The 24,242-nt window shown below is 40.2% G+C and overlaps 1 pseudogene; it reads left to right on the forward strand.

Annotated features, from left to right (window-relative positions):
• Positions 1-19,203: 19,203 nt before the first annotated feature.
• LOC118025896 lies at positions 19,204-20,161 on the forward strand (annotated as a pseudogene).
• The last annotated feature ends 4,081 nt before the right edge of the window (positions 20,162-24,242 follow it).

Below are 24,242 nucleotides of genomic sequence, written 5' to 3' on the forward strand. Positions count from 1 at the left end.
ATAATACCCTCCAGTTCCATCCACGTCATTGCAAATGGCAAGATCTCATTCCTTTTGATGGCTGCATAATATTCCATTGTGTATATATACCACTTCTTCTTTATCCATTCATCTGTTGATGGACATCTTGGCTCTTTCCACAGTTTGGCTATTGTGGACATTGCTGCTATAAACATCGGGGTGCACGTACCCCTTCAGATCCCTACTTTTGTATCTTTGGGGTAAATACCCAGTAGTGCAATTGCTGGATCATATGGTAGCTCTATTTTCAACTTTTTAAGGAACCTCCATACTGTTTTCCAGAGTGGCTGCACCAGCTTGCATTCCCACCAACAGTGTAGGAGGGTGCCCCTTTCTCCGCATCCCCACCAACATCTGTCGTTCCCTGACTTGTTAAATTTAGCCATTCTGACTGGTGTGAGGTGGTATCTCACTGAGGTTTTAATTTGGATTTCCCTGATGCCGAGCGATATTGAGCACTTTTTCATGTGTCTGTTGGCCATTTGGATGTCTTCTTTGGAAAAATGTCTGTTCATGTCTTCTGTCCATTTCTTGATTGGATTCTTTGTTCTTTGGGTGTTGAGTTTGATGAGTTCTTTATAGATTTTGGATACTAGCCCTTTAACTGATATGTCATTTGCAAATATCTTCTCCCACTCTGTCGGGTGTCTTTTGGTTTTGTTGACTGTTTCCTTTGCTTTGCAAAAGCTTTTTATCTTGATGAAGTCCCAATAGTTCATTTTTGCCCTTGCTTCCCTTGCCTTTGGCGATGTTTCTAGGAAGAAGTTGCTTCAGCTGAGGTCAAAGAGGTTGCTGCCTGTGTTCTCCTTTAGGATTTTGATGGACTCCTGTCTCACATTGAGGCCTTTCAACCATTTTGAGTCTATTTTTGTGTGTGGTGTAAGGAAATGGTCCAGTTTCATTCTTCTGCATGTGGCTGTCCAGTTTTCCCAACACCACTTGTTGAAGAGACTGTCTTTGTTCCATTGGACATTCTTTCCTGCTTTGTCAAAGATGAGTTGACCATAGAGTTGAGGGTCCATTTCTGGGCTCTCTATTCTGTTCCATTGATCTATGTGTCTGTTTTTGTGCCAGTGCCATGCTGTCTTGATGATGACAGCTTTGTAATAGAGCTTGAAGTCCGGAATTGTGATGCCACCAGCTTTGCTTTTCTTTTTCAACATTCCTCTGGCTATGCGGGGTCTTTTCTGGTTCCATACAAATTTTAGGATGATTTGTTCCATTTCTTTGAAAAAAGTGGATGGTATTTTGATGGGGATTGCATTGAATGTGTAGATTGCCTTAGGTAGCATTGACATCTTCACAATATTTGTTCTTCCAATCCATGAGCATGGAACGTTTTTCCATTTCTTTGTGTCTTCCTCAATTTCTTTCATGAGTATTTTATAGTTTTCTGAGTAAAGATCCTTTGCCTCTTTGGTTAGATTTATTCCTAGGTATCTTATGGTTTTGGGTGCAATTGTAAATGGGATCGATTCCTTAATTTCTCTTTCTTCTGTCTTGTTGTTGGTGTATAGGAATGCCACTGACTTCTGTGCATTGATTTTATATCCTGCCACTTTACTGAATTCCTGTATGAGTTCTAGCAGTTTTGGGGTGGAGTCTTTGGGGTTTTCCACATAAAGTATCATATCATCTGCAAAGAGTGAGAGCTTGACTTCTTCTTTGCCAATTTGGATGCCTTTTATTTCTTTTTGTTGTCTGATTGCTGTGGCTAGGACTTCCAATACTATGTTGAATAGCAGTGGTGATAGTGGACATCCCTGCCACATTCCTGACCTTAGGGGGAAAGCTCTCAGTTTTTCCCCATTGAGAATGATATTCGCTGTAGGTTTTTCATAGATGGCTTTTATGATATTGAGGTATGTACCCTCGATCCCTATACTCTGAAGAGTTTTGATCAAGAAAGGATGCTGTACTTTGTCAAAAGCTTTTTCTGCATCTATTGAGAGGATCATGGGATTCTTGTTCTTTCTTTTGTTAATGTATTGTATCACGTTGATTGATTTGCAGATGTTGAACCAACCTTGCAGACCAGGGATAAATCCCACTTGGTCATGGTGAATAATCCTTTTAATGTACTGTTGGATCCTATTGGCTAGTATTTTGGTGAGAATTTTTGCATCCATGTTCATCAGGGATATTGGTCTGTAATTCTCCTTTTTGATGGGGTCTTTGTCTGGTTTGGGGATCAAGGTAATGCTGGCCTCATAAAATGAGTTTGGAAGTTTTCCTTCCATTTCTATTTTTTGGAACAGTTTCAGAAGAATAGGTATTCATTCTTCTTGAAATGTTTGGTAGAATTCCCCTGGAAAGCCATCTGGCCCAGGCTTTTGTTTTTTGGGAGATTTTTGATGACGGCTTCAATTTCCTTAGTGGTTATAGGTCTGTTCAGGTTTTCTATTTTATCCTGGTTCAGTTTTGGTAGTTGATACATCTCTAGGAATGCATCCATCTCTTCCAGGTTATCTAATTTGCTGGCATAGAGTTGCTCATAATATGTTCTTATAATTGTTTGTATTTCTTTGGTGTTGGTTGTGATCTCTCCTCTTTCATTCATGATTTTGTTGATTTGGGTCATTTCTCTTCTCTTTTTGATAAGTCTGGCCAGGGGTTTATCAACCTTGTTAATTCTTTCAAAGAACCAGCTCCTAGTTTCGTTGATCTGTTCTACTGTTCTTTTAGTTTCTATTTCATTGATTTCTGCTCTGATCTTTATTATTTCTCTTCTCCTGCTGGGTTTAGGCCTTATTTGCTGTTCTTTCTCCAGCTCCTTTAGGTGTAGGGTTAGGTTGTGTACTTGAGACCTTTCTTGTTTCTTGAGAAAGGCTTGTATTGCTATATACTTTCCTCTTAGGACTGCCTTTGCTGCATCCCAAAGATTTTGAATAGTTGTGTTTTCATTTTCATTGGTTTCCATGTATTTTTTTAATTCTTCTTTAATTTCCTGATTGACCCATTCATTCTTCAGTAGGATGCCCTTTAGCCTCCATGTATTTGAGTTCTTTCCGACTTTCCTCTTGTGATTGAGTTCTAGTTTCAAAGCATTGTGGTCTGAAAATAGGCAGGGAATGATCCCAAACTTTTGGTACCGGTTGAGACCTGATTTATGACCTAGGATGTGATCGATTCTGGAGAATGTTCCATGGGCACTAGAGAAGAATGTGTATTCTGTTGCTTTGGGGTGGAATGTTCTGAATATGTCTGTGAAGTCCATTTGGTCCAGTGTGTCATTTAAAGTCTGTATTTCCTTGTTGATCTTTTGCTTAGATGATCTGTCCATTTCAGTGAGGGAGGTGTTAAAGTCCCCCACTATTATTGTATTGTTGTCGATGTGTTTCTTTGCTTTTGTTATTAATTGCCTTATATAATTGGCTGCTCCCATGTTAGGGGCATAGATATTTATAATTGTTAGATCTTCTTGTTGGATAGATCCTTTAAGTAGGATATAATGTCCTTCCTCATCTCTTATTACAGTCTTAGGTTTAAAATCTAATATTTCTGATATAAGGATTGCCACCCCAGCTTTCTTTTGGTGTCCATTAGCATGGTAAATGATTTTCCACCCCCTCACTTTCAATCTGGGGGTGTCTTTGGGTCTAAAATGAGTCTCTTGCAGACAGCATATCGATGGGTCTTGTTTTTTAATCCAGTCTGATAGCCTGTGTCTTTTGATTGGGGCATTTAGCCCATTTACATTCAGAGTAACTATTGAAAGATAGGAATTTAGTGCCATTGTATTGCCTGTAAGGTGACTGTTACCGTATATTGTCTGTGTTCCTTTCTGGTCTATGTTGCTTTTAGGCTCTCTCCTTGCTTAGAGGACCCCTTTCAAGATTTCCTGTAGGGCTGGTTTTGTGTTTGCAAATTCCTTTAGTTTTTGTTTGTCCTGGAAGCTTTTTATCTCTCCTTCAATTTTCAATGACAGCCTAGCTGGATAGAGTATTCTTGGCTGCATATTTTTCTCATTTAGTGCTCTGAATATATCCTGCCAGTCCTTTCTGGCCTGCCAGGTCTCTGTGGATAGGTCTGTTGCCAATCTAATGTTTCTACCATTGTAGGTTACATATCTCTTCTCCCGAGCTGCTTTCAGGATTTTCTCTTTGTCTATGAGACTCGTAAGTTTTACTATTAGATGTCGGGGTGTTGACCTGTTTTTATTGATTTTGAGAGGGTTTCTCTGTGCTTCCTGGATTTTCATGCCTGTTTCCTTCCCCAAATTAGGGAAGTTCTCTGCTATAATTTGCTGCATTATACCTTCTGCCCCTCTCTCTCTTTCTTCTTCTTCTGGGATCCCAATTATTCTAATGTTGTTTTGTCTTATGGTATCGCTTATCTCTCTAATTCTGCCCTCGTGATCCAGTAGTTGTTTATCTCTCTTTTTCTCAGCTTCTTTATTTTCCATCATTTCATCTTCTATATTACTGATTCTCTCTTCTGCCTCATTTATTCTAGCAGTTAGCGCCCCCATTTTTGATTGCACCTCATTAATAGCCTTTTTGATTTCTACTTGGTTGGATTTTAGTTCTTTTAGTTCTCCAGAAAGGGTTTCTCTAATAACTTCCATATTTTTTTCAAGCCCAGCTAGTATCTTTAAAGTGATGATTTTGAACTCTAGATCTGACATCGTACTAATGTCCGTATTGAGTAGGTCCCTGGCAGTCGGTACTACCTCTTGTTCTTTTTGTTGAGGTGATTTTTTCCATCTTGTCATTTTGTGCAGAGGAGAATAGATTAATGAGAGAACAAAGTGCTAGCAGAGTAACAACGTCCCCAGAAAATATACTCTAAACAAATCAGAAAAGACCTGAAGCAGTGGGAAAAGAAAGGGAAAGAGAGAAAAAAGAGAAAGAAAAAAAAGAAAAAGATAAAGATAAAGATAAAAGCAAAAACAAACAAAGCAAAACAACAACAACAACAACAACAAAAAACCAGAATGTGATCAAATATGATCAGGCTGGTATATAGATCAGTGCCACACACTAGATTTGGGGTGTATTTTGGTCTTTTAGAAGAAAGTGCCTCCCAAAATTTTAAAGAAAGAAAAACTTATATATGTACAAAAATAAGGGTTGATATGATGAAGAGATGGAATATGACTGTAAAAATGGAAATTATAAAAAATTTTATAAAAGGAATTGATAAGAAGTTGTTTGAAAAAAGAAAGAAGAGGATTTAAAAAAAGAAAAAGAAAAAAAAAGGGAGAGGATGTGATCAGGCAGGGGAATAGAAAACACCATATACTAGAGATTTAGGGTATATTTTAATCTGTTAGAAGAAACTATCTCAAAATTTTAAAGAGAGAACAACTTATATATATAAGCCAAAAATATGGGTAACTACTATGAAGGGATAGAATATGACTCTAAAAATGAAAAATAAAAATGTTTTTTTTTTAAAAAGGGATTGATAAGATGTTGGTTGAAAAAGGGAAAAAGAAAAATTCAAAAAGAAAAAAAGACAGTTAAAAAAAATTAACTTTGAAAGACTAAAGAATCATGGTAAAAAAGCCATGAATTCTATGTGCAGTATTCCCCTAGCGCTGGAGTTCTGCCGTTCTCATTGATCGGTGAACTTGGTCTTGGCTGGCTGTTCTCGCTGATCTTCTGGGGAGGGGCCTGTTGCCGTGGTTTCCAAATGTCTCTGCCGGAGGCGGAATTGCCCCGCCGTTGCCCCCTCCCGGCTGAGTAATCTGCTCGGGTTTGCTCTCCGGGGCTTTTGTTCCCTGCGAGCTTTCCGCACAGCTTTGGAGGCGGAGAGTGAAAATGGCGGCCTCCCAATCTCCGCCCCGGAGGAGCCGAGAACTCGGGGCCCCGCTCCTCAGTGAGCCCCCAGAGAAAAGCCATCAGTCACTCCCGTCTCCCCGGTCTCCGGCCGCACTCCGTGCTCGCCCGGCCTGTGACCGCGCGTTTCTATCTCTGGCACCCGACCCCGGGTGGAGTCTCCAAACCCAGCAGATCCCTGCGGTGCACTCCCGCGCGGCTCCTCCTGGGGGAGGAAAGTGAGTCTCCCCGGATCTGCCGCTTGTTGGGTCCCTGCTGGAGGAGCAGGGGCCCGACTGTTCCGCGGATCACGGTTTATGGCAACCCCGAGCTGAGAGCCCGCGCCTGGGCTCTGCCTCTGCAGCTGGCTTCCCTGCTCTGTTACCTGGGAGCTCTGCCGCACTCAGGCACCCCTGGTCTTTCTGTGACCCCGAGGGTCCTGAGACCACACTGTCCTGGAGGGTTCCACCCCCCGCTTAGCCACCAGAGTGACGTCCCTCAGCGGAGCAGACTTTTAAAAGTTCCGATTTTGTGCTCCGCGGCTCTATCACTTGCCAGAAGCGGCCGACGGAGGCCCCTCCCCCGCCGTCTATCCTCCGGAATATCGCCGCGGATTCACTTCTCCGCACCTCCTACCTTCCAGAAGGTGGTCGCTTTTCTGTTCAAAGAGTTGTTGCTATTCCTTTCTTCGATCTCCTGTTGGGTTTGTAGGTGTTCAGAATGGTTTGATCCCTATCCAGCTGAATTCCTGAGAGGAGACGAAATCCAGGTCTCCTACTCCTCCGCCATCTTGCTCCCCCCCCCTGTTGATAATTCTTTAAATTTCAACCCATTATTTACTCCTCTCCCTGTTTTAGGCATATGGTGTCATATTTTACATCCTTTTATTTTGTGAGTCCCTTCACTGATTTTTTTACAAAAATATTAAAATTTCTTACTGCTTCTGTGTTTCTTTTTTTTTTAATAATTTTTTAAATATGTTAGTCACCATACAGTTCCATGATTCATTGTTTGCATATAACACCCAGTGCTCCCTGCAGTATGTGCCCTCCTTAACACCCATCTCCAGGCTCACACATTCCCCCACCCTCTCCCCACTGAAACCCTCAGTTTGATTCCTGGAGTCCATAGTCTCTCATGGTTCATCTCTGCCTCTGATTTCCCCCCCTTCATTTTTCCCTTCTTTATCCTAATGTCCTCCATGCTGTTCCTTATGTCCCACAAATAAGTGAAACCATGATAACTGACTTTCTCTGCTTGACTTATTTCACTTAGCATAATCTCCTCCCAGTTCCATCCATATTGATGCAAATGTTGGGTATTCAACCTCTCTGATGGCTGAGTAATATTCCATTGTGTATATGAACCACATCTTCTTTATCCATTCATCTGTTGAAGGGCATCTCCATTCCTTCCAAAGTTTGGCTATTGTGGACATTGCTACTATGAACATTGGGGTGCATATGGCCCTTCTTTTCACTACATTTGTGGCTTTGGGGTAAATACCCAGGAGTGCAATTGCTGGGTCATAGGGTAGCTCTATTTTTAAATTTTTGAGGAACCTCCACACTGTTTTCCAAAGTGGCTGTACCAACTTGCATTCCCACCAACAGTGTAAGAGGGTTCCCCTTTCTCCACAACCTTTCCAACATTTGTTGTTTCTTGTCTTGCCAATTTTTGCCATTCTAACTGGTGTAAGGTGGTATTTCAATGTGGTTTTGATTTGAATTTCCCTGATGGGTAATGATGTTGAACGTTTTTTCATGTGTCTGTTAGCCATTTGTATGTCTTCTTTGGAGAAGTGTCTGTTCATGTCTTCTGCCCATTTTTTGACTTGATTATTTGTTTGTTGGGTGTTGAGTTTGAGAAGTTCTTTATAGATCTTGGATACCAGCCCTTTATTTGTAGTGTCATTTGCAAATATCTTCTCCCATTCTGTGAGTTGTCTCTTTGTTTTGTTGACTGTTTCCTTTCTGTGCAGAAGCTTTTTATCTTGATGAAGTCCCAAAAGTTCATTTTCGCTTTTGTTTCCCTTGCCTTTGGAGACATGGTTTGAAAGAAGTTGCTGTGGCTGATGTCAAAAAGGTTACTGCCTATGTTGTCTTCTAGGATTTTGATGGATTCCTGTATCACATTGAGGTCTTTCATCCATTTAGAGTTTATCTTTGTGTGTGGTGTAAGAGAATGGTCGAGTTTCATTCTTCTATATATAGCTGTCCAAGTTTCCCAGCACCATTTATTGAAGAGACTGTCTTTTTTCCATTGCATATTTTTTCATGCGTTGTCGAAGATTATTTGACCATAGAGTTAAGAGTCCATATCTGGGCTCTCTATTCTGTCCCATTGATCTATGGTGCTGGTACCATGCTGTTTTTGTTATCACAGCTTTGTAATATAGTTTGAAATCAGGCAACATGATGCCCCAGCTTTGTTTTTCTTTTTCAACATTTCCTTGGAGATTTGGGGTCTTTTCTGGTTTGATACAAATTTTAGGATTGTTTGTTCCAGCACTGTGAAAAATGTAGTATTTTAATCAAGATGGCATTGAAAGTATAGATTGCTCTGGTCAGCATAGACATTTTAACAATGCTTATTCTTCTGATCCATGAGCATGGAATGTTTTTCCATCTTTTTGTGTCTTCTTCAATTTCCTTCATGAGTGTTCTATTGTTTCTGGAGTATAGGTCCTTTACCTCTTTGGTTAGGTTTATTCCATGGTATCTCAAGTTTTTTGGTGCTATTGTAAATGGAATCGATTCCCTAATTTCTCTGTCTCCAGTTACATTTTTAGTGTATAGGAAAGCAACTGATTTTTGTGCATTCATTTTGTATCCTGCCACATTACTGAACTGCTATATGAGTTCTAGTAATTTTGGGGTGGTGTCTTTTGGGCTTTCACATAAAGTATCACATCATCTGTGAAGAGAGAGAGTTTGACTTCTTCTTTGCCAATTTAAATATTTTTATTTATTTTTGTTGTCTGATTGCTGTTGCTAGGACTTCCAGTATTATGTTGAACAATAGTGGCGAGATTTTGGCATCCTTGTCATGTTCCTGATCTTAAGGGAAAGGCTCTCAGCTTTTCTCCATTGAGCATGATATTTGCTGTGGGCTTTTCATAGATGGTTTTTATGAAATTGAGGAATATTCCCTCCATCCCTACACTCTGAAGAGTTTTAATCAAGAAAGGATCCTGTATTTTGTCAAATGCCTTTTCTACATCAATTGGGAGGACCATGTGGTTCTTCTCTCTCCTCTTATTAATGTGTTCTATCACATTAAATTGATTTGTGAATGTTGAGCCACCCTTGTATCCCAGGGATAAATCCCACCTGGTCGTGATGGATAATCCTTTTAATGTACTGTTGGATCCTATTAGCTAGGATCTTGTTGAGAATTTTGGCATCCATATTCATCAGGGATATTGTTTGTAATTTTCCTTTTTGGTGGGATCTTTGCCTGGTTTTGGTATCAAGGTAATGCTGGCCTCACAGAATGAGTTCAAAAGTTTTCCTTCTGTTTCTATTTTTTGAAACAGGGTCAGGAGAATAGGTATGATTTATTCTTTGAATGTTTGGTAGAATTCCCCAGGGAATCCATCAGGCCTGGACTCTTGTTTTTTTGGGAGGTTTTTGATCACTGTTTCAATTTCGTTACTGGTTATTGGTCTATTCAGGTTGTCAATTTCTTCCTGTTTCAGTCTTGGTAGTTTATAGGTTTCCGGAAGGCATCCATTTCTTCCAGGTTGTTTAATTTATTGGCATATAGTTGTTGGTAATAATTTCTATATTTGTTTCTATTTCCTTGGTGTTGGTCGTGATCTCTCCCCTTTCTTTCATAACTTTATTAATTTGGGTCCTTTCTCTTTTCTTTTGGATAAGTCTGGCCAGTGGTTCATCGATCTTATTAATTCTTTCAAAGAACCAGCTTCTAGTTTTGTTGATCTGCTCTACTGTGTTTCTGGTTTCGAATTCATTGATCTCTGCTCTAATCTTCTTATGCGGGGCTTAGGCTTTATTTGTTGTTCTTTCTCCAGTTCTTTAAGGTGTAAAGCTAATTTGTGTTTTGGGGATTTTTCTATATTTTTGAGGGAGGCTTGTATTTCCCCCTTAGGACCGCCTTTGCAGTATCCCATAGGTTTTGGACTGATGTGTTTTCATTCTCATTAGTTTCTATGAATTGTTTAAGTTCTTTCCTTTCCTGGTTGATCCAATCATTCTTTAGCAGGATGCTTTTTAACTTCCAAGTGTTTGAATTTCTTCCAAATTTTTTCTTGTTATTGAGTTCCACTTTTAAAGCATTATGGTCTAAGAATATGAAGGGAATAATCTCAGTCTTTTGGTATTGGTTGAGACCTGATTTGTGACCCAGTATGTGGTCTATTCTGGAGAAAGTTCCATGTGTGCTCAAGAGTTGTTTTAGGGTGGAATGTTCTGTATATATCCATGAGGTCCATCTGGTCCAGTGTGTCATTCAACGCTCTTATTTCTTCATTGATTTTCTGCTTAGATGATCTGTCCATTGCTGTGAGTGGGGTGTTGAAGTCCCCTACTATAAATGTATTTTTATCAATATGTTTGTTTACTTTGGTTATTAATTTGTTTATATAATTGGCTGCTCCCATGTTGAGGGCATGGATATATACAATTGTTAGATCCTCTTGTTGGATAGACCCTTTAAACATGATATAGTGTCCTTCTATATCTCTACAGTCTTTAGCTTAAAATCTAATTTGTCTAATATGAGAATTGCTACCCCACCTTTCTTTTGAGGTCCATTGGCATGAAAAATGGTTCTCCATCCCTTCACTTTCAGTCTGGATGTATCTTTAGGTTCAAAATGAGTCTCTTGTGGACAGCATATGGATGGGTCCTATCTTTTTATCCAATCTGCAACCCTGTGCGATTTTATGGGAGCATTTAGGCTGTTCACATTGAGAGTGATTATTGAAAGATATGAATTTATTGTCATCATGTTGCCTGTGAAGTCCTTGTTTCTATAGATTGTCTCTGTAAGTTTTTGGTCTATATCACTCTTGGGGTCTTTCTCCTTTTATAGAACCCCCCTTAATATTTCTTGCAGGGACAGTTTGGTGGTCACATATTCTTTCAGTTTCTGCCAGTCTTGGAAGCTCCTTGTCTCTCCATCCATTCTGAATGACAGCTTTGCTGGATAAAGTATCCTTGGACGCATGTTCTTCTCATTTAGTACCATGAATATATCTTGCCAGCCCTTTCTGGCTTGCCAGATCTCTGTGGACAGGTCTGACATTATCCTGATGTTCTTCTCTCTGTACGTAAGAAATTTCTTCCCTCTCGCTGCTTTCAAGATTGCTTCCTTGGATCTAAGATTTGCAAATTGTACTAATATATGTCGTGGCGTCAACCTGTTCTCATTGATCTTGGGAGGGGTCCTCTCTGCCTCTTGGACATGAATGCTTGTTTCCTTCCCCAGATTAGGGAAATTCTCAGCTACAATTTGCTCAGATATATCTTCTAGACCTCTCTCTCTCCACCTGCTCAGGGATCCCAATAATTCTGACATTGGAATGTTTCATTGAGTCACTAATCTCTCTCAGTTTGATTCTTTGGTTTTTAATTTGTTTTTCCCATGCTGCCTTGATTTCCTTCTTTTCTATCATTTTATCCTCTATCTCACTAATTCATTCTTCTGCCTCTTTTAACCTGGCAGTCAGAGAATCCAGCTTAGACTGCACTTCATTCATAGCCTTTTTAAGTTCAGCCTGATTAGATCTCATTTCTGCCCTTAGAGATTCTATATTGTTGTTAATATTTTTCTCAAGTCTAGATATCGCCCTGATAATTGTTACTCTGAAGTCAATTTCTGACATCTTGATTATATCCATATCCTTTAGTTCTGTGGCAGAGGCCACATTCTCTGGTTCTTTCCTTTGTTGGGGGTTCCTCCTCTTAATCATTCTGTTGAGGGGTGGTTGAGGAAATGTACAGAGTCCAAATTATTAACCACAACCCAAGCAAGATACACCTGTTTTATAGGGACCTTATGGTTGTCGACCTCTTGTTCTTCCACCCTGTCTTCTGGAGGAGGGGCCTGCCACAATGTTACTCAAGCAAGTTTGTTCGGGCAGCATTGCCCTGCCCCTCTGGGGGGCGGTGGGCTCAGTGAAAACCGGTTTTTCGGGCCTTTTGTTCTCTGGCGGCTTTCCCTGACTCTTCTAGAGTCAGAGCAGAAGTGACTGTATCCAAACCTCTGTCTCAGAACAGAGATTGCAGTCTGATCTTCACCGAGCTCTCCAGGCCACACCGTCTCCATTTCTGTCTGTGCTGCTAAAAACCGCAGGGTCCTGGGTTGTGTGCCCCACAGCAGCACTCCCAGCCCTTGCTTCCAGGTCCAGGCTCATCTCTGCCCTTTTTGCTTCTAAAACCACAACCTGCCCCTGGTTCACACACGTGCCCCTGAAGCTCCAGCTTTCAGTCTGGGGGGCTGCCCTAAAGTCCTTTCCCCACTGCTACTGGTCTGAGAGTCTGTGCCTGGTCCCCAGCGCAAGAGTTTTTGCACTCCTGTGTTATTACACCTTCCTGGCTCCAGCACTTATGGCAGCTTCCTCCCCCTTCCATTTATCTTCCAATATCTGCCCACAGAATCACGCCTCCCTGCTTCATACCTCGAGCCCAACCACCGGAGATATTCTGTCTGTAGAGATCCAGATATATCTTCTTACATCTCAGGCTGATTTTGTGGGTGTTCAGAATGGTCTGGTAGATATTCAGCTCAATTCAGGGGACCAGTTGAAATAGGGTCCCCTACTCCTCTGCCATCTTTTCTCCTCCGAGGCTGCTTCTGTGCTTCTTACCATGATATTGTCTTTGGTCTTTCTTTTCTACCCAAAGAGTCCCCATTAATATTTCCTGCAGGGCTGGTTTTGTGGTCGTGAACTCCTTTAGTTTTTGTTTATCTCTGAAACTCTATCTTTCTATACTGAGTGATAGCCTTGCTGCATACAGTATTCTTGGCTGCAGGTGTTTTCCATTCAGCATTTTGAATATATCATGCCTCTTCTTTCTGGCTTGGAATGTTTCTGCTGAAAAATCCACTGATAGCCTTCTGTGGCTTCCTTTGTATGTAACTGTCTTTGGTCTTGCTGCTTTTAATATTTTTTCTTTATTACTACATTTTACTATTTTCTTTTTTTAATTTATTTTTTATTTAAATTCAATTAATTAACATATAGTGTATTATTAGTTTCAGAAGTAGAGTTCAGTGATTCATCAGTCCATTTTACCATTTTAATTACAGTATGTCTTGGTGTGGATCTGCTTTTGTTGATTTTGTTGGGGGTTCTCGTGCCTCTTGTGTCTGTTTCCTTACCCAGATTAAGGAAGTTTTCAGCTATTATTTCTTCAAATAAATTCTCTGTACCTTTTATCTCTTTTTTTCTGGGATTCCTATAATCAAATGTTATTACATTTGATGGAGTCACTGAGTTCTGGAAGTCTATTCAGGTTCTGCATAATTCTTTTTTCTCCCTTTTTTTCAGCTTGATAACTTTCCAATACTCTGTCTTCTAGGTCATTAATTTGTTGCTCTGCTTCTTCTAGCCTGCTGTTCATTCCATCAAGTGTGTTTCTCATTTTGTTTATTGATCTCTTTATCTTTGCTGTTATCCCTTATTTCTATGTTAAGGGTCTCACTGTTGTCTTCCACTCTTTCCTCAAGTCCAATGAGTATCCTTACGATCATTGCTTTGAATTGTTCATCAGGTGTATTACTTACATTGGTTTCACTTAGATCTCTGGCTGTGGCCTTGTGCTGTTGTTTTTTTTGGGGGGGGGGGGACAAATTTCTCCTCATTTTATCTAACTTCTGTGCCTATTTCTGTGTGTAAGGAAAGTCAGCTACTTCTCCTGTTCTTCGGGTAATGGCTTTATGAAGAAGAGGTCTTGTTGTGCCCTGCAGTGTAGTATCTCCTGTTCCCCAGGGCCTGGTGTTGCTGGAAGTGTCTCCAGTGTATGCTGTGTGTGCTCTGCTATTGTGTCCTGGCCACTTTGTCCTTCAGGCCAGTCTTCTACAGAGGCTCCCTTTGCCTGTTGTGGGCAGTTTTAGGTCCCTGGCCTGAATGTGGCAAGTTTTATCTAGGTGTGCTCTGGTCTGCTTGTGAAATGAGACCTGTCACCACTGCTACTTGAACTGAGGCTCTGCAAAACTCCTGGCTCAGGAGACTTGGTCTTGGCAGTGGTTTAGGTTGGTCTTCTGGGGGGAGGATGACCAACATGCTGGAACTGAAGCAAGCATGACTGGGAAGGACAGTTCTCCCAGAGCATGGTTGGGGACAGGGCTTGATGTAAGCAAGTTAGGTAGCAAGTGTTGGCACTGCACTGGTTCCTGCAGGTGGCTCTGTGTTTATGCTGAAGGGTAGGGAGGGAAATGGTGTCTACCAGTTCCTTTGTTCCTGGAAGAGTCTCTTTATTTATTTATTTTTTATTAACATATAATATATTATTTGTTTCACGGGTACAGGTCTGTGATTCATCAGTCTTACACAATTCACAATGATCACCATAGCACATACCCTCCCCAATGTCCATCACTCAGCCACCACATCCCCCCCTCCACTCCAGCAACCCTCAGTTTGTTTCCTGAGATTAAGAGTCTTTTATGGTTTTTCTCCCCTGGAGGGGTCTCTTTGAATGTTGCCTCTCTGGGAAATGCTCTGAGATGAGCAACTAACCTCCCCACTGTGTGTCCTATGTGCTCTTCAGATAGCTGTTTCCATGGCATATGTCGCAGGTTGTTTGCCCTGCCTTTTCTCTAAGAGCAGCCCCAATGTCCTCTCAGCTCTCTCAGAGAAAGCATGTTGACCTTTAAAATGCCAAGCTTTAAGCCCTGCTCATCGCCAGAACTCATGAAATTTGGCCTCCCTTTCCAAGCCCATTGCTACGGGGATTCACTTTCCCTTTGCACTCCCCTTGTGTGATAGTCTGTCTCTGTCCCTTCTCTGCAACCATAGCTCCCTCCCCACCACAATGGCAACAATCCACTTATCACCCAAGCTATAGTCTCCACATTTCCTACCTTCTTCTCTACCTTTAGTTGTGGAGTTTGTTCTGCTAGTCTTCAGATTGATTTCTGGGATATCTTGGATGATCTGATAGTTATTTAGTTGTATTCATGGGATGAGGCAAGCCTAGGGTTGTCCTCCTCATCCACTACCATCTTCCCCTCTGTATCTTCCTTTCTTGAAGGTGGCTATTTGATGATCTTGACCTTTTCCAACTTTTTAAAAAATATTTTACTTATTTATTTGACAGAGGGAGAGAGCACAAGCAGGGGGAGTGGCAGGCAGAGGGAGAGGGAGAAGCAGGCTCCCTGCTGAATAAGGAGTCCAGTGCGATGCTCAATCCCAGGACCCTGGGATCATGACCTGAGCCGAAGGCAGACACCCAACTGAGCCACCCAAGTACCCCCTTTTCCAATTTTCTATATCTTACGTGGAACTAGAAATTCTTGATGTTTGTATTTTATTTGTTTAGGGTTTTTTTTTCTAGTGGGAATAGTGGTCTTTTACTATTTCTATACTATGATTTAAAATCAAATGTCATAATGATCTTCCTAAAATATAAGTTGGATCATGACATTCCTTTGCTTCCTATGTTTTACTGGTTTCCCACTGTATAGCAAATTTTAAAAAATAATAAAATACAAACTAATTCTCTGTGTGTGTGTGTGTGTGTGTGTCTTTCTCTCTCTCTCTCTAAAATCCTCCATGTTTTATTCCGTCCTACCTTTTCAGCTTCATCACATGACATTATTCTTACTTTCTAGCCCAATGATTGGCAAAAATTTTTTTTGTAAAACACTAGATAGTAATTATTTTAAACTTTTGGGCCATATGATTTCTGTTACAACTATTCAGCTGTGCTGTTATAATATCAAGCAGCTATGGACAATAAATAAATTAGTTTGACTGTATTCCAAAAAAAATTTACATATGGACACTGATACTTGAATTTCATATAGTTTACATATGACATGAAATATTTTTTCTTCAGGATTTTTTTCCTTTTAATAATTAAAAAATATACAAACCACTCTCTGGATGCCGGCCATACAAAAAAAGATGCAGCAGGTCAGATTCATCCCATGAGCTATAGTTTGTTGACCTCTATCTAGCCAGAATAGTTTACTTACATTGCATTACAAGTACAACCCATTCCTTTTGTGGCTGACTTCTTTCTCCTTAGGTCTGGCTTTAAATGTGATCTTTTCACAGATTCCTTCTCTCGCCACCTTTCTAAAGTAAATATGTCCCTCTCCCTTCTTTTACACTACATCCAATTTCCCTTTCCCTTTAATATTCTTATCACAATGTATAATTGTATGTTTATGTTTTCTTGATATTGTCTGTCTATTCCAATAGATTTTAAGTTACTTTTGGTCAGTGACAATGTCTGTTGAGATTTTTTCACCAGCACTTAACACTTACTATTATTTAGTAAGTATTCAATAAATATTTGCTAAATGCACTAGTCAAGCTCTTTCTGCTCTTTTGGGCTTTGATTGCTTATTTGAAGGGGTTGATCCAACTGTTTTAATTGTAGGTTTACTGAAGACAGCTGGAAGTCTTATTGTGCTAAGCAGTGCCAAGTCTGTGGCTCAATGAACCTAGTCCATCCTCTCCCTCATTCCACACTGTGGACAACTTGATGGTAGGTCTCTGAGCTGTAAAACAGTGGGTGTTTTCATGTAACAGATTCTGGATATACAAAGCTCAGACTTCTCCCTTGCAGACACTGGCCTTGGCATGCCTAAAACAGTAAGATAGCGTTTTTTTACCTTACTCTACAGATATCTAGTATATGTTAGTTAGTACAATATAAATAAGGCCATCTATTGAAATCTAGATTTAATTATACTCCACAAAAGGTCTATTTAAAAAAAAAAACTTACCAGCTTATAATTGACTGTTAAAAAAAGACAATTTCACATATATGTCCACATACATACTAAAATGATCAGTATTCAAAGCAAATAGTAAAAATACTAAAGTGATCAGTATTCAAAGCAAATAGTAAAAATGTCCTCATTTTGCACAGTTCTAGAATGCATAGATTCCAGTTACCATACTTTAGTTAAATAACACCAGTCCCCCAATAACACAGAGTTCAAATTTCATTTACCATGGTACACTATCAGTAATTGAATAAAGTACAAACTTTACTGTTAGCTCTTCAGTACATAAATTATTATGCAAATAACAGATGTACATTATGGTTAATGACAAATCACATTTTGTTTTCAGTCTTTTGGTGATTGGTCACTGAGCATATACTTAGCTTATGTGCAGTGAACAAAGCATGTGTTTATGTTGCCTCTTTGTTTCCCACTGATAAACCCACATGACATTTAACAAAAATGTATAATGAAAGAGTGAATTATCCAATAAAGTAAAAGTTCAAAAAAGAAACTAAAAGTGATTTTAAAAAGTAATGTATATATTTTTAACTCAATAATAATTAACATAATGTTATACTACCTTCAGGTATACAATATAATGTGAAATAAATCAGAGCAAGACAAATATCATATGATTTCACACATAAGTGGAATTTAAAAACAAATGAACAAAGAAAAAGACAGACTGAAAAAAGAAAGAACCAGACTCTTAAATACAGAGAACAAATTGGTGGTTGCCAGAAGGGAGGTGAGGGGATGGGTGAAATAGATAAAAGAGATTAAGCGAACACTTACTTTGATGAGCACTAAGTAATGTATAGAATTATTGAATCATTAAATTGTACGCCCAAAATTAATAATGCTGTATGTTAATTATACTTCAATTTTTTAAAAAAGAAAGGGGAACAACTGCTGAGAGGAGAAACTGCTGGCGAAGATGGACCTGCCAAAGAAATGAAGCTGTTGCTGAGTTTTTAAGAGGACCATCTTGAAAATCCCAGTGACTGGGGGAGGAGTTAAGATAGCAGAGCAGTAGGAGGACCCTATGCTTGTCTCGTCCATCAAGCCCCGCTAGATAAATATCAAATCATTCTGAACACCCAAGAAATCAATCTAAATGCTGAGAGAACAAACTGCAGAACTAGAGGGAGTAAAGAAGCCACATCATGGAATGTGGGGAGACATGATTCTGGGTAGAAAAGAATCCTGGATGCTGCAGAGGGGAGGGAGCCCTGATCTTGGAGAGAGAGAGAAACAGAGAAAAAGCAGCACACAGGGAACTGCACAAGAGAAACACATCCTCCAAAAAATTAACTGGAAAAACTAAAGCAGCTGATTATCGGGTTTTTATAAGCAGGGGAGCTCAAAGTCTGAGGTTTTAGAAGTCCGTGCCACCGCCAAGTGGAGACTGACTGGCATAGCAGTGCTCCTGTGGGGAAGAAGGGCAGAGGCCTGGGAGTGGACAGCATGGTTTGAGGATCCCCTGGGTCACATTGGGAGAGAAATTTCCCCTTCTTGGAGTGCACCTGGGAGAGGTGGCACAGCCTCTCAGGGGACAAAAGAGCTGATGAACACTAAAGTGCTGCCCTGGTCATTAGCATAGGAACAGAGACACCTGCTGAGGGCAGCAAACCTTGGTGCTAGCTTTTTGTTGCACTTTACCATAAATTCCAAGCCCCAGCATGGTAGTGCAACTGCTTCTCTAGAACTAACCGGTACCAGCCACAGCAGGAGAAGACCCTCCCCCAGAGAATCAGCGCGGGTCCACGGCTCACAGGATCCCTAAAATTTGGAATTTTGAAACTGCTGTGTGCCTGAGATAAAACACAGGCGTACTGTGCCGCCTGGCAGGCAGTCAGCTAAGACACAGCCAGGGTAAAGGCAGGGATCTGACGGAATCCGGGAACAAAAGAAAGGAGATTGTTCACTCTTCTGTGAGGGTTTCCTGAACAGTGGCAGGTGTGAATTCCCCACTCTAGCGACTTGAGAGCGGGACGTCGCCATTTCCCCCATGCCCAACAGCATTGACAGACTTCAGTGAACAACACAGCACCCCCAATGGAAGCTGGAGCCACTTACACCAACGCCTGCCCCCCCTGCACCTTGCAGGTGCATCTTAGCGCAAGTTGGCCTAAGAACCAGGGCAGCAGTCCCTTCCCAGAAGACCATATTATTTCACTCATATGTGGAAATTAAGAACTAAAATAGATGAACATAGGGGAAGGGGAAAAAAGAGAGAGGTAAGTAAACCATAAGAGACTCTTAACTATAGAGAACAAACCGAGAGTTGATGGAGGGAGGCGGGCAGGGGTAGGCTAAATGGGTGATGGGTGTTAAGGAGGGCACTTGTGATGAGCATTGGGTGTTATATGTAAGTGATGAATCACTAAATACTACACCTGAAACCAATTTTATCATATATGTTAACTAACTAGAATTAAATAAAAACTTGAAATAAAATAAATAAATAAATAAGAAAATCTCAATGACTGAAATTATAACGATCTTCAAAGCTCGAGATTTTTTTGTCTGAAAATCAACTGCAGACCATAAACTTCCAGCAGAGAAAGGAATCTTTTGTTCAGGACTTGGTTCTGCTTTGGGAGGAGAAGTGTGCAAGTCTCAATGATGCAGCCCTTTTAGACATCATTTATACTTAATTTCATTGGCACCAGAAAGCTTGGGATATTTTTCAGATTAGTAAAGAACCAGGTGAAGACATTAACCTTTTTGATATGGAACAATTCAAAAGTTCATTTTTAAAAAGTCTTCAGAGAGCATTAAAAAATGTGTGTCAGCCTCAGAGATGCTGAGGAAAATGCAGTATGGATTCAAGTTGCCTGGGGTACAGTATAGAAAGCCAAACCAGTGCAGACCTACTTATGTGGTGTATTATTCCCAGACTCTCTATGCCTTCACTTCTTCCTGCCAGCTGAAGAGCAATATACCCCTTCTAGGTCAGGCACTAATAGTTGCTAGCAATCACCATAAGATTGTGAATATGGACCTCAGTTGCCAGCATCCGGGCTCTCTTAAGTCTATTGTATTTAAAAAGAATAATCAGACCATTGAAACTCACAGCTCTACTACACTTCTACAAGAAAGAACCCTTGAGCTGGATATATACATGGATTCAGTGATCATTCATGAAAACAGAACAGAGAGTCCAGAGAGTGACTCAAGAAACTTTTGGAGACTATCTTCAACCAAGACTAGAATTTTCACAAAATAAGCTTGAAACAAAATTCAGAAGTGACTTAAAAGGAGACATCTTGGCTTAGAGAAAAAAAAAAACCCTCTGGTGCCTAAAAATGTTCTCTAGCTCACATCTGGAAGTGTTGAAATCCTTAGCACCAGCTAGTATTGCAAATGCACCACTTCCTCCATTGCTCACTTGCATATCCAATAAGGGAATGTATTATTTTAAAATTAGGCATCTCTAATAAGAGGTATGTGGTTTTGTAAGCACAGTATTCCTTTGACTACATTGCATATGCATTTCAGTTAACAGCTAGGTGGATGGCTTCTGTTTATAAACTTGTGTTTTAGAAATTAACTCTTGATATTGACAAGTTTAAAATGTTAATATGGGGGCGCCTGGGTGGCTCAGTTGGTTAAGCGACTGCCTTCGGCTCAGGTCATGATCCTGGAGTCCCAGGATCGAGTCCCGCATCGGGCTCCCTGCTCGGCGGGGAGTCTGCTTCTCCCTCTGACCCTCCTCCCTCTCATGCTCTCTGTCTCTCATTCTCGCTCTCTCAAATAAATAAATAAAATCTTTAAAAATAAATAAATAAAAATAAAATGTTAATATGATCATTGGGACTGATTCTTTCCTCCTCCACTGTGAACTCCTCTCCCCCATACCCTGCAAAGCATAGCAATTGTGGACCTTTAAAAAGTGACAAGATGCCCTTTTTCTCACTCCTATCTCTCCTCAATCCTGGAGAGATCATGTTATAATTGCTTGTTTCCAAGGATTTTATCTTAAGCCTTGAATCATGGAAAGAAGCAGCAAGAAACTAAACTCAAAACTTTCTAGGAAAAATCATAAAAGTGGTCCATTCAGAGGGTAGAGTTGTGTCCATTAAGTTACTGCTGGAGGTAGCAATATCAGATGATTCAGTTATATAAAATAAGAGTTTCATTGTGAATATGATACTTTTCATAATCTGTTTTACCATACATATGACATTCAAATGCAACAATACTATACTGATTTGTAAATAAAGATCTTTAGAAACTGGTTTTAAAAAATTTGAAAGAAAAAAAGGAAAGGTAAATGGAGTCATAGAAGAAATAGCTGACCTTGGATATGGTGACACTGCCACTGGTTGGAGAGGTTTGATGTATGAAGACATCACATAAATTAAGAATCTGGTTGTGATGACCAACCACTGTTTTAGATTGATGGCTTGCATCTACATTAGGGACTGTCAGCAATCCAAAACAGTGGGTATTAAAACTGTTTAAATTATAACACATCCCGGGCGCCTGGGTGGCTCAGTTGGTTAAGCGACTGCCTTCGGCTCAGGTCATGATCCTGGAGTCCCGGGATCGAGTCCCGCATCGGGCTCCCTGCTCGGCGGGGAGTCTGCTTCTCCCTCTGACCCTCCTCCCTCTCATGCTCTCTGTCTCTCATTCTCTCTCTTGCAAATAAATAAAATCTTTAAAAAATAAATAAATAAATAAATTGTAACACATCCCAATGTTGACTTTTAGTTTCCAAGATTATCTGTGACCATGATTAATGCTTTTAGTATTAAATATCACTGCCAATAGTGAAAAGATCTGTGGACATAAAGTATAAAATTTACATTCATCTTTATCCACACTTCCCAGTGGAGCCCCTGGCCCTGAGAATGTTTAACAATTCCTACTTTCCATTTTCATAGATACCAGTTACACGGTGATATGGCTTCAAATGTTTTCTAGATAAACCTTACCACAGAACAAAGTGATCCTCAAATTATTGTCACCCTGGATAATATCCTCTCTGGAGTGCTGTGAAAACCAAACACAAAGGGACTAAACAAAATAAACAGTATACTCCACTCATTTTAAGCCCATTATCTTCTTTCCATGAGGTCTCCCCACAGGTTATGTAGATCTGGCACTGGAGTGCATGAACAATGCCAATTATTATTTTCCAATGTTGTTCAAAAATTAATAAGGCAAAATATTAGAACTCACTTGACTTTCTTGCAAGACATATCTATTCTTTCTTTCTGAGTTGGGGCTACATGATACTTTTTGGGTTTGGGTTTTGGGTTTTGGTTGTTTTTTTTTTTTCCATTTGCTAAGTTCTTTCTCCATAGCATTGCCATCAAAGGAATCTATTTCAGGTGAGACATTCTCTTTTCCCTCTGGCCACTTGTCTGCAACTGAAGGCCTTATTTCTCTGAGCACACCTTTCCAACTTATACTGTGAACCAGAGAAGGCCTAAGAGAAAGTTTTAAAGGTAAGATTGATATTGTCCCAGTTCATCCCTTTTCCTGTCCTCTCAGAGACTACAAGCCTTCTGTTCTCCAGCTTCTTCACCATCTTCCTTCAAAATATGATCTGCTCTTTTTTTTATTTTATTATGTTATGTTAGTCACCATACAATACATCATTAGTTTTTTGTTTGTTTTGTTTTTGTTTTTGCTGGAGTGGAGGGGGGTGGGAGGGATGGGGTGGCTGGGTGATAGACATTGGGGAGGGTATGTGCCATGGTGAGTGCTGTGAATTGTGTAAGACTGATGAATCACAGACCTGTACCTCTGAAACAAATAATACATTATACGTAAAAAAAAGAAGAAGAAGAAGAAGAGAACACCACTAGTTTTTGATGTAGTGATCCATGATTCATTGTTTTTGTATAACACCCAGTGCTCCATGCAGTACGTGCCCTTCTTAATACCCATCATTGGGCTAACCCATCCCCCCAACCCCCTCCCCTCTAAAACCCTCAGTTTGTTTCTCAGAGTCCATAGTCTCTCTTGGTTCATCTCTCCCTCCGATTCCCCCCCTTCATTTTTCCCTTCTTTCTCTTAATGTCCTCCATGCTATTCCTTATGCTCCACAAATAAGTGAAACCATATGATAATTGACTTTCTCTGCTTGACTTATTTCACTTAGCATAATCTCCTCCAGTCCCATCCATGTTGATGTGAAAGTTGGGTATTCATCCTTTCTGATGGCTGAGTAATATTCCATTGTACATATGAACCACATCTTCTTTATCCTTTCATCTGTTGAAGGGCATCTCAGCTCTTTCCACAGTTTGGATATTGTGGACATTTCTGCTATGAACATTGGGGTGCATATGGCCCTTCTTTTCACTACATCTGTGGCTTTGGGGTAAATACCCAGCAGTGCAATTGCTGGGTCATAGGGTAGCTCTATATTTAATTTTGTGAAGCACCTCCACACTGTTTTCCAAAGTGGCTATACCAACTTGCATTCCCACCAACAGTGTAAGAGGGTTCCCCTTTCTCCGCAACCTCTCCAACATTTGTTGTTTCTTGCCTTGTCCATTTTTGCCATTCTAACTGGTGTAAGGTGGTATCTCAGTGTGGTTTTGATTTCAATTTCCCTGATGGCTAATGATGATGAACATTTTTTCATCTGTCTGTTAGCCATTTGTATGTCTTCTTCAGAGAAGTATCTGTTCATGTCTTCCGCCCATTTTTTGACTTGATTATTTGTTTTTTGGATGTTGAGTCTGAGAAGTTCTTTATAGATCTTGGATACAAGCCCTTTATCTGTAGTGTCATTTGCAAATATCTTCTCCCATTCTGTGGGTTGCCTCTTTGTTTTGTTGACTGTTTCCTTTGCTGTGCAGAAGCTTTTTATCTTTTTTTTTTTTAAAGATTTTATTTATTTATTTGACAGAGAAAGACACAGCGAGAGAGGGAACACAAGCAGGGGGGAGTGGGAGAGGGAGAAGCAGGCTCCCCGCTGAGCAGGGAGCCCAATGCGGTACTCGATCCAGGGACTCCAGGATCATGACCTGAGCCGAAGGCAGTCGCTTAACCAACTGAGCCACCCAGGCGCCCCAGAAGCTTTTTATCTTGATGAAGTCCCAAAAGTTCATTTTTGCTTTTGTTTCACTAGCCTTTGGAGATGTATCTTGAAAGAAGTTGCTGTGGCTGATGTCAAAGAGGTTACTGCCTATGTTCTCCTCTAAGATTTTGATGGATTCCTGACTCACATTGAGGTCTTTCATCCATTTTGAGTTTATCTTTGTGTATGGTGTTAGATAATGGTCGAGTTTCATTCTTCTGTATAGATCTGCTCTTAAAATTTTATCCTTTATTGCTAGGATGGTAAGTAAATTTTATGTTGCATGCCAACTCTAAATTATTAATAGCAACTACCTGAAATGCTATGTAAAGGATTATGGGGCTGTATCCAGTTGTTTTGAGTTATGGGAAGAAGAGTGGGTTCCTGTAAGGATGAAAATCCACAATTCAATGACTTAAACAAATATTCTCTTTCCTACATGACACTCCCAATGTAGAAAATTCAGGTCAGAGGGGCAG

Source organism: Mirounga leonina, unplaced genomic scaffold (genome assembly GCF_011800145.1).
Source record: "Mirounga leonina isolate KUSES-001 unplaced genomic scaffold, KU_Mleo_1.0 Mir_204, whole genome shotgun sequence".
Lineage (NCBI taxonomy): Eukaryota > Metazoa > Chordata > Mammalia > Carnivora > Phocidae > Mirounga > Mirounga leonina.